This window comes from Pongo abelii, chromosome 3, assembly GCF_028885655.2.
Source record: "Pongo abelii isolate AG06213 chromosome 3, NHGRI_mPonAbe1-v2.0_pri, whole genome shotgun sequence".
NCBI lineage: Eukaryota > Metazoa > Chordata > Mammalia > Primates > Hominidae > Pongo > Pongo abelii.
Window position 1 is genome coordinate 180396410 of NC_071988.2, and position 9056 is coordinate 180405465.

General features: G+C 37.8%; 1 non-coding gene across 1 annotated transcript; it reads left to right on the forward strand.

The window, feature by feature from the left end:
- The first annotated feature begins 5626 nt into the window (after window positions 1-5626).
- Window positions 5627-5767, forward strand: LOC112133336 (U4 spliceosomal RNA). Its single transcript, XR_002914984.1, has one exon. It is a non-coding gene; the product is annotated as a U4 spliceosomal RNA (small nuclear RNA).
- The last annotated feature ends 3289 nt before the right edge of the window (window positions 5768-9056 follow it).

Sequence of the window (9056 nt, forward strand, 5' to 3'; positions counted from 1 at the left end):
GTTTTTCTGTGCGTCAAAAGATTTAACACTATACTTGAAATAGCTGAATAGTATTCCATTACATAGATATACATCAATTTAACAAATTGTTATTGTTTTCACAGCTATAAATGTCCATCTTCTCTTATTACAAATAGCCATTTCAAAGAATATGTCCAGTACTCAGGATCTGTGCATCTCCTAATTATTTCCTTTAAAAAGTCTATATTTTATGCCCAATACCACTAATCATTAGGGAAATGCAAATGAAAACCATAATGAGATACCATCTCACACTAGTCAGATGGGCTTTTATTAAAAAGTCAGAAGATAACAAATGCTGGTGAGGTTGTGGAGAAAAGGGAGTGCTTACACACTGCTGGTGGGAATGTAAATTAGTTCAGTCACTGGACATTTCTCAAAGAACTTAAAATAGAACTACCATTCAACCCAGCAATCCCACTACTGAGTATATACCCAAAGGAATATAAATCATTCTACCATAAAGACACATGCACACCTATGTTCATCACAGCACCATTCACAATAGCAATTGCATGGAATCAACCTAAATGCCCATCAGGTGGGCTGGATAAAGAAAATGTTGGGCCAGGCAGAGTAGCTCACGCCTATAAACCAAGCATTTTGGGAGGCTAAGGCGGGCGGATCACTTCAAGTCAGGAGCTCATGACCAGCCTGGCTAATATGACAAAACTCTGTCTCAACTAAGAATAGAAAAATCAGCCAGGCATGGCAGTATGCGCCTATATTCCTAGCTACTGGGGAAGCTGAGGCACGAGAAACATTTGAAGCCTGGGAGGTGGAGGTTGCAGTGAGCTGAGATGGTACCACTGCACTCTAGCCTGGGTGACAGAGCAAGATTCTATCTCAGAAAAAGAAAAAGAAAGAAAATTTGACACATATAACACCATGGAATACTACATAGTCACAGAAAAAAACAAAATTACATTCTTTGCAGCAACATGGGTGGAACTGGAGGCCATCATCCTAAGTGAATTAACACAGGAACAGAAAATCAAATACTGCATGTTCTCCCTAATAAGTGGGAGCTAAACATTGAGTACACCCAGGCTAGAGTGCAAAGGCACCATCTCAGCTCACACATGGACACAATGAAGGGAATAATAGATATGGAAGCCTAATTGAGGGTGGAGGGTGAGAGGAGGATGGTGATTGAAAAACTACCTATCAGGCATTATGCTGATTACTTGGGTGACAAAATTACCTGTATACCAAACCCCCACAACACATAATTTACCCATGTAACAAATGTGCACATATACCCCTTGAATCTAAAATGAAAGTTGGAAAGAACAAAAAGTCTACATTCTAAAACATTAGATTTTTCCACACTTTTTTTCTATTTGTTTAAAAAAGAGAGAAAGAATAAAAAAAGAGCTAGAGAATCTTTAAAATTCACATTTGGCATATGTGACTATGGCTATGTTTTATGATCATTTACTTGCAGTTTTTAAGCTGTATACTTCCAAAAGGTTATTGATATTGGTTACAAGCAAATTTATGTACGTGCATGTAGCAAAACACTAAAGGTAAAAGAGATGAGAAAGCACATAAAGAGGAGAGTAATGGTGTAAGGAAGGAGTAATGAGTTAATTTTAATATCATGACAGCCAAGGAAAAAAAGGAAGTATTACAGGTGAGGCGATTCTCATTGTCTGATAAAAAGAAGCACACTATTTCAAAGGAGTCTTTTTTTCTAGCACTACACTAGTGATACAGTAATATATCCCATGTGTCTTTACATAAAGGCATTGATCAATGAATTTTTTTCATCCAACATTTCTTTATAAAGCCAAGGACACAATATTAAATTTCATTTCAGGAAAAACATTTTTATAGGAAAAGCTAACATAGTTCAAGTAGATAGCTTGTGATCTAACTTGTTACAAAGAAAGAACTTAGACTAACATATAATAACGTTCCCATATGTGGTTTCCCTCCAACAGCTCTCATTTCAACCATACATTTGGCAGAAGCTAATTAACTGGGGACTCCAAAACTGCCTGATGGAGAGTCAATATTGACCTCAAATCTTTGAATTTGTTTGAAAGCCTACATAACCACTAAGTTGAGTCCCATAGAGCAAAATGTAGTGACTGGGATTAGAAATTCTTGTCAATGAGCTTCCTTGACCATAAAAGAATCTGAGGGTAGTTTGGGTAGAAAGAAGGTTGCCAGCTCAAAAGCCCTCAGGTGTCACTAAATGCATAACGGGGCCAGGTGTGAACAATGGCAAATTGAAGCTGCTTAGCCAAAGACACTGAAAACATACAAACATTCAAAAGTGTAAAAACACTGTTGGGCCAGGCACAGTGGCTTACACCTATAATTCCATCACTTCAGGGGTTCGAGGCTGGTGGATCACCTGAGGTCAGGAGTTCGAGGCCAGCCTGGTCAACATGGTGAAACTCCCATCTCTACTAAAAATACAAAATTAGCTAGGCATGGTGGCAGGCACCTGTAATCCCAGCTACTCAGGAGGCTGAGGCAGGAGAATCAGGAATATAAATCATTCTACCATATATTTTATATCTATATATATATATACACATACACACATACACATATATACACATATATATGTATATATGTGTGTGTGTGTGTATATGTGTGTGTGTGTGTATATATATATGTGTGTGTGCGTATATATATATATATATATATATATATAGGAGGCGGAGGTTGCAATGAGCTGAGATTGCGCCATTGCACTCCAGCCTGGATGACAAGAGTGAAATTTCAACTTGGGGAAAAAAAAAACACTGTTGCAACCAGTCTCCTGGTAGAACTTGGTCTGCAGGCAGCCAGTTGGTATACCTGCTGATAATAACTGACTTGGAGCATTAGCGCTTCCTGTTGAGCCAACCAGAATGAGTTATCTACAAAATGTACAGCCAAGTTCCTGAATAAAAATACTCACTATTTGAATATTGGAATCCATCAGCCAAGAACACCTGTTTCAGTTCTTTTAACAGTAGTAGGCAATCAGGGTGAAAGGCTTCTCCTAATCCATGATAGCGCCCCATGTCATCAGTTTAGAGAAGTTTGTTTTTCTATTTGCTGTAACAAAAGGATATGGATTACCTTAATATAAATAATAAGAATCAGACTATTGGTTTATGTTGATAAGAAGAGTGAGTAGAACATAGCTCTCTTTTATGTGCAATGGATCAGAGCACCCCATCGTATCCATCTCGATTCTGATAGGGGTATTATGAAGAATTCATATGCACTAGAAAGGCTCAGCCATCCTGGCTCTCTTAACTTCATAATTTAGCCATGCTTTGGCCAAATTGCTGAAAGATAGCAATATTTAGGTACATAATAAATTTAAGGGAGACGCATTCACTCTTAACCTTACTTGAGGGTCAAAGCAAATATTTCCAGAAAAATGACCCATGGGAAAATGATCTTTGAGTAAAGATTTTCTATGCCTCAGTGTTTTAAAAGAGTCAATTCTAGGCATTTCATTCTTTCAACACTATCAACAAATGGGTTTTTGAACATGTGACTTATTTTTAAAACTGTAAAGATTTTCCTTAAATTGTATTCAAATAAGTCCTAGCCAAGTTAATATACATTAATACTTCTATACTGCCCTTGAGAATAAATTCATACAAAAACACCTATTAACATAGAACTTTCCTTCATCTTCACCTTTGCTTTTACTCAATTTTTTTTCAAGAGTATTGACCAGCATTGTTGCTACTAGCCACATATTATTGAAATTTAAATCAAAATTAAAATTAAATTAAAAGTTCAGTTTCTTGCCACATTTTCAAGTGTTCAATGACCACATGGGTATAGTGGATACTATATTGCTCTGCACATATATAGAACATTTTCATCATCACTGAAAATTCTACTGGAGAGTCATGATTGAGATAAGAGAAAAAGCAACTGAATATTTGCCCATAAAGAAAATGACATGGAAACTTTCTGGGAGAAAACAATTTGCTTATAAATATACCTGCTGATTGAGAAGTCACAATTTGTTGGAGTTCAATTACAAAATGATTTTTGTCTTTCAACTATGTCCACCAGCAACACTGGATCAAATTTGCTTTTCCAGCTGGGTGATTGCTGCCTTAACAATGTCTTAGGATGATTCTATAGTCATTTTTAGTTATTAAAACAATGTCAACAATCTTTTTTGTTCCAATAATTAAGACTCAGTGTGGCTAGGCACATTGGCTCACACCTGTAAATACCAGCACTTCGTGAGGCCAAGATGAGAGGATCACTTGAGCTCAGGAGTTCAAGATCAGCCTGGGCAACATGGCAAGATCCTGTCTCTACAAAAAAATAAATAATTAGCCCAGTGTACCTGTAGCCCCAGAGGCTGAGGTAGGAAGATTGCTTGGGCCCAGGAGGTTGAGGCTGCAGTAGGTCATGATCTGATCTAGCCACTGCACTCCAACCTGGGTAACAGAGTGAGACCCTGTCTGAAAAAAAAGACCCAATGCCATTAAATTTTTAATATTTGAATGTCACACTCAACCCAGAACTCTTGTCCTCTCTTACCACTTCCCCTACCTCATGCAAGCTTTAGTGTTTGAAGTGAAGGAGGAAAGTGCGATTTGTCTGAGACACTTTTTATTCCTTCTTTTTTAAAAAACTTCATTGTTTGAATTGACACATAACTGCTGTAATTAGCATATTCATCATCTCAAACATTTATCATTTCTGGGAACATTCAATATCCTCCTTCTGGCTGTCTAAAACTATATTATTAACTATAGTCATCCTAACTATAGGATGCCTATCCTATAATGTTATATAGAACACTAGAACTTATTCCCCATCTACCTTTAATTTTGTATTAACAAATCTTTCCCTTGCCCATGTCCCTCTGCCCTTCCCAGCCTCTAGTATCCTCTGCTATAGTTTTTACCTCTAAGAGTTCAACTAATTTTTAGCTTCCCCATGTGAGTGAGAACATACTACCGGGGTTTAACTTTCTATTCCTGGCTTATTTCACTTAGCATAATATCCCCCAGTTCTATGCTTGTCGCTGTGAATGACAGGATTTCATACTTTTTGTGGCTGAATAACATTCCATGGTGCACCATGTGGTTCTTCTATTGATGGACGCTTAGGTTGATTCCATATCTTGGCTATTGTGAGTGGTGCTGCAATAAACACGGAGGTGCAGATGTCTCTTTTATATACAAATTTCCTCTCCTCTGGATAAATGCCCAGGGACATTTGCTACCATGGATTCGGGGACAAGATGATGATGGGGCTGAGGCAACAAAACTCTCCTCATGTGATTGTCTCCATGGGAAGACATAGAGTTGGGAAAGGCCTCTACTCTTCTTGTAGTTTAAGCTGCCTCCATCTGGTTGTGATGGCCTCCCCTGATGTGTCAGCCTCTACATAAGGGGTGTACTTGTGAAGTTTCACACTAGAGCTATGTGTCCAATATCCTCTCAGTCTCCAAGGGCTCCTCCATTTAACACTTTTTCTCCTTCAACCTTGCCATGAACACATCTTCAAAATCAGGAGACATGGGCCAGCATTTCCCTCTTCTTTTCTATTATGAGGGAGGAGAGCTGAAAAGAAAAGCATGTCATACATATAGCAACAGAAGTCTCCAGATTCTAGCTTTGTACCGTGGCAGTCTCATAGCCAATGAGGTTTATTTGAGGCGCGATTACTGCTAATTAAAAACTTTTCCCAATACCCCATCATCATGACTTGAAATATAGCTGGCATACGCAATTTTTGACAGTCTCTATGGAGACTTAACTATCTCAGGTTTAAAAAAAGCTGACAATTTTTTTTTAAGTCTCCAGATTCTGCAGCTAAGTAAGTACTTGAAGGGAAAGGGCGTCAGTCTCCTCTTTTTCAAGACACCCCCAACCTTCATGAGTATTTTATCAAAGCTGACTCACTTGGCTCCATTAATGGAAAAGCACCACTGCCACCTTCTCCGAGGACAGACACAGGAGAGAGGACCTCCAACCACAAATTGTGAAAGTTGTTCCTCCAAGTTCCTGGGGTGCAGGAGGAAATCAGGAGACAGGGGGAGATGGTAACTAGTGGTAGTACTAGGGATAAATGCCACTCAGTATGCACTGGCAACTATTAGTGGCTTAGGAATACTTAGTGCCTATGTCCTCGGCTTTGGTTTTAGCCACAATTCTGAGACAACAGGAAAAATCAAACTCCACTTTCTCTTACATATGCAATAGATATTAGAAGCAGCCTTAAATTTATGCCTTAAAATTTCCATCCAAACATAGTAAAGATTTTTAGTCATTTAGAGCTATGTTCCAGAGCAGTTTCCAAGTCAGAATAAGTTAAACCGTTTGCCTTTTGATACTTGATATTTTTTGGTTTCCAATTTGCTATTTGCAGCTAACCTTAGGGGTGAACAGCTCTAATTCATCTGAATGGAGAAACAGTATAACCAACCAGTTTCTCACAGTGACAGAATACTTTGGCTGCTTTGTCCAGGCTGTTGGGATGGAGTCAGCCAATAGCTAAGAATGAGGGTCTTGATTCACATGACAGGGGGTCCAATGCAGGTCAAGTTCTACCTGTGTATCTGAGGATTGCCCTTGAATAATATTTATATCTGAATGAATCAATTCTAATATAGTAGTAAAAAGTGTGAGCTTCAGAGTCAAACACCTGAGCTGACAGTCCATCCCAACTGCGTATTAACTCTGTGAAGTTGAGCAGATTGCAGAATTCCTGTGCCCCTGTGTAATCATCCCTACAATGGTGGCTCCTGGGTGGCTATAAGGGTAATATGTGATTACGCACCTGCAGGACTTACATGTGCTTAAACAGACACCATCATTAACTTTCATATTACATTCTGATAGAATTAGAAACTATAAAGGTGTTATGAGGAGGAGGAGAGACATTTATGGAAATATTTGCCAAACTCACTTGTAATCTGTAATTTGACCATTTACTGCACACACTGTCCATGCTCTAGAGGTCACTGGACTCCATTGCTAGATGGTGCTCCCCAGTGTGATTTATTTTTCAGGCATTGCATTATCTTTGGTGTAATATGTTTTTATTAAAGTCACATTACCATGTGATATTCAGAGCACAAAATTTAACATAAAACAAATTTAATACAAAGAAAGGTAACTTATGTCTAAATGATTTCTCTCTAACCCACTATTTGTAACAGCAGTAGAATAAAAGGAAATATTTTCAGTGAAATAAAAATTGGACAGTAAAAATATATTTTTCAAAATGTAAGTAAAAATACATTTATCTTAATTTTGGAATTCTTTATCGAAATGGCAAAAGTTGTTTAATTGAATTAAGGTATTTCATATGAGAATGCAATTCTGAGACAGTAATGTAGACACTGTTCACTCAAAATTCATGTTGAAGCCTTAAAGACCAATATAATCATATTTGGAGATGGGATCTTTGGAAGATAATTAGGTTTACATGAGGTCATGAGACTGCCACTCTCCTGACGGCATTGGTGCCCTCATAAGAGTCCCAAAGAGCTTGCTCTCCACTCCATCCCACTTTACCCTATGCCTGCCATATAAGAACACAGCAAGAAGGTGGCATCTACAGGCAGGAAGAGAGCCCTCATCACAAACCATAGGCATTTTGATCTTGGACTTTTAGCCTCCAGAACTGTAAGAAAACAAATTTCTATTGTTTTGGACAGCTAATCTAAGACTGTGTGTGTGTGTGTGTGTGTGTGTGACAGGGTCTCACTCAAGGATCCTCCGACAGGGTCTCACTCAAGGATCCTCCTACCACAGCCTCCCACGTAGCTGGGACTACAGGTGCATGCCACCATGCTCGTCTAATTTTTGTATTTTTTGTAGAGATGGTGTTTCACCATGTTGGCCAAGCTGGTATCGAACTCCTGAGCTCAAGCGACCCACCCATCTCGGCCTCTCAAAGTGCTGGGATTACAGGCGTGAGCCACCGTGCCTGGCCCTAAGATATTTTATTACAGAGGCTCAAGCTAAAGTAGCATTCTACATGCTTTTATTATCAGCAAAAGTTTTTGAGTATGTTGAAATAAATGTGTGCGTTGTTACAGAAATAAAGATATATAACTTTGAATGGACATTTAGAAATCTATTAAAAATGAATTCTGGAGTAATTTATGCAGATCTGAATAAAAAGTAACGATCAGTTTGGTTGGCTCCCTTACTGAGGCACTTATAAATCTAGTGCTGACCCAGCAAAACATCTTTCAACTCAGCACTTGGCTAAGAGGGCAGGAAGGAATCCTGCTCTAAAGAGATTACTTCAGAATTCACTTACTCTACTGTTTCAGTTCAAACAAAAGTTTATACTTTCCTCATGACCATGGAAGACTGAAGTAAAACCACCATACTGGCATGATATAATGTAGTAGATGAACTGGCTCTTTATCAGAATATATGAAATTCATGCCATTTATCAGTGACCTCGAATTAATTCTTTAACTTCACTGGACTTCGGTTTCTGCATTTGTAAAAATGAGAAAATAATGGCAATATCCATCTCACTGGGTTGTTACAAGAATGTTAGAAAAGTGGCTGGCTTATGGCAAACTCTCAACTAATGTTAAACGCCCTGGCCTATCTGAGTATTAAATTCAACAAATGAACTCACATTCGTCCAGAAGAATAAGCATAGGCTCTAGATGACTGCAGAAAAATTTAACAAACCATTTAATTCAGACCCTACTGAAAACTCAGTAGGCCCTTTACAAGGAAAAGTTACCCCCACACTATAGTAAGCTCCATGACATTATATGATACGGAGAATTTTTTGTAGTGTATTCATCCATGATTTTGAATGAGAGTTGAAAAAATGTTTTTATATGTTTAATGCTCATATGTGATTAGTTTTGTCAAAATAGAAATGATTGAAACAAATATATTTTAATTTTGCTACAAATTTTATGAAAGTATACAAATCTTCCAGATGGTTATATATCATTTTCATTGCAGATTTAAGATAATTTTTATTTAATTTAAATGTAATAATTGATTGTATTAAATTAATTTAAATAATCTTTAACATTAAACTTTGTCAAGGTATAA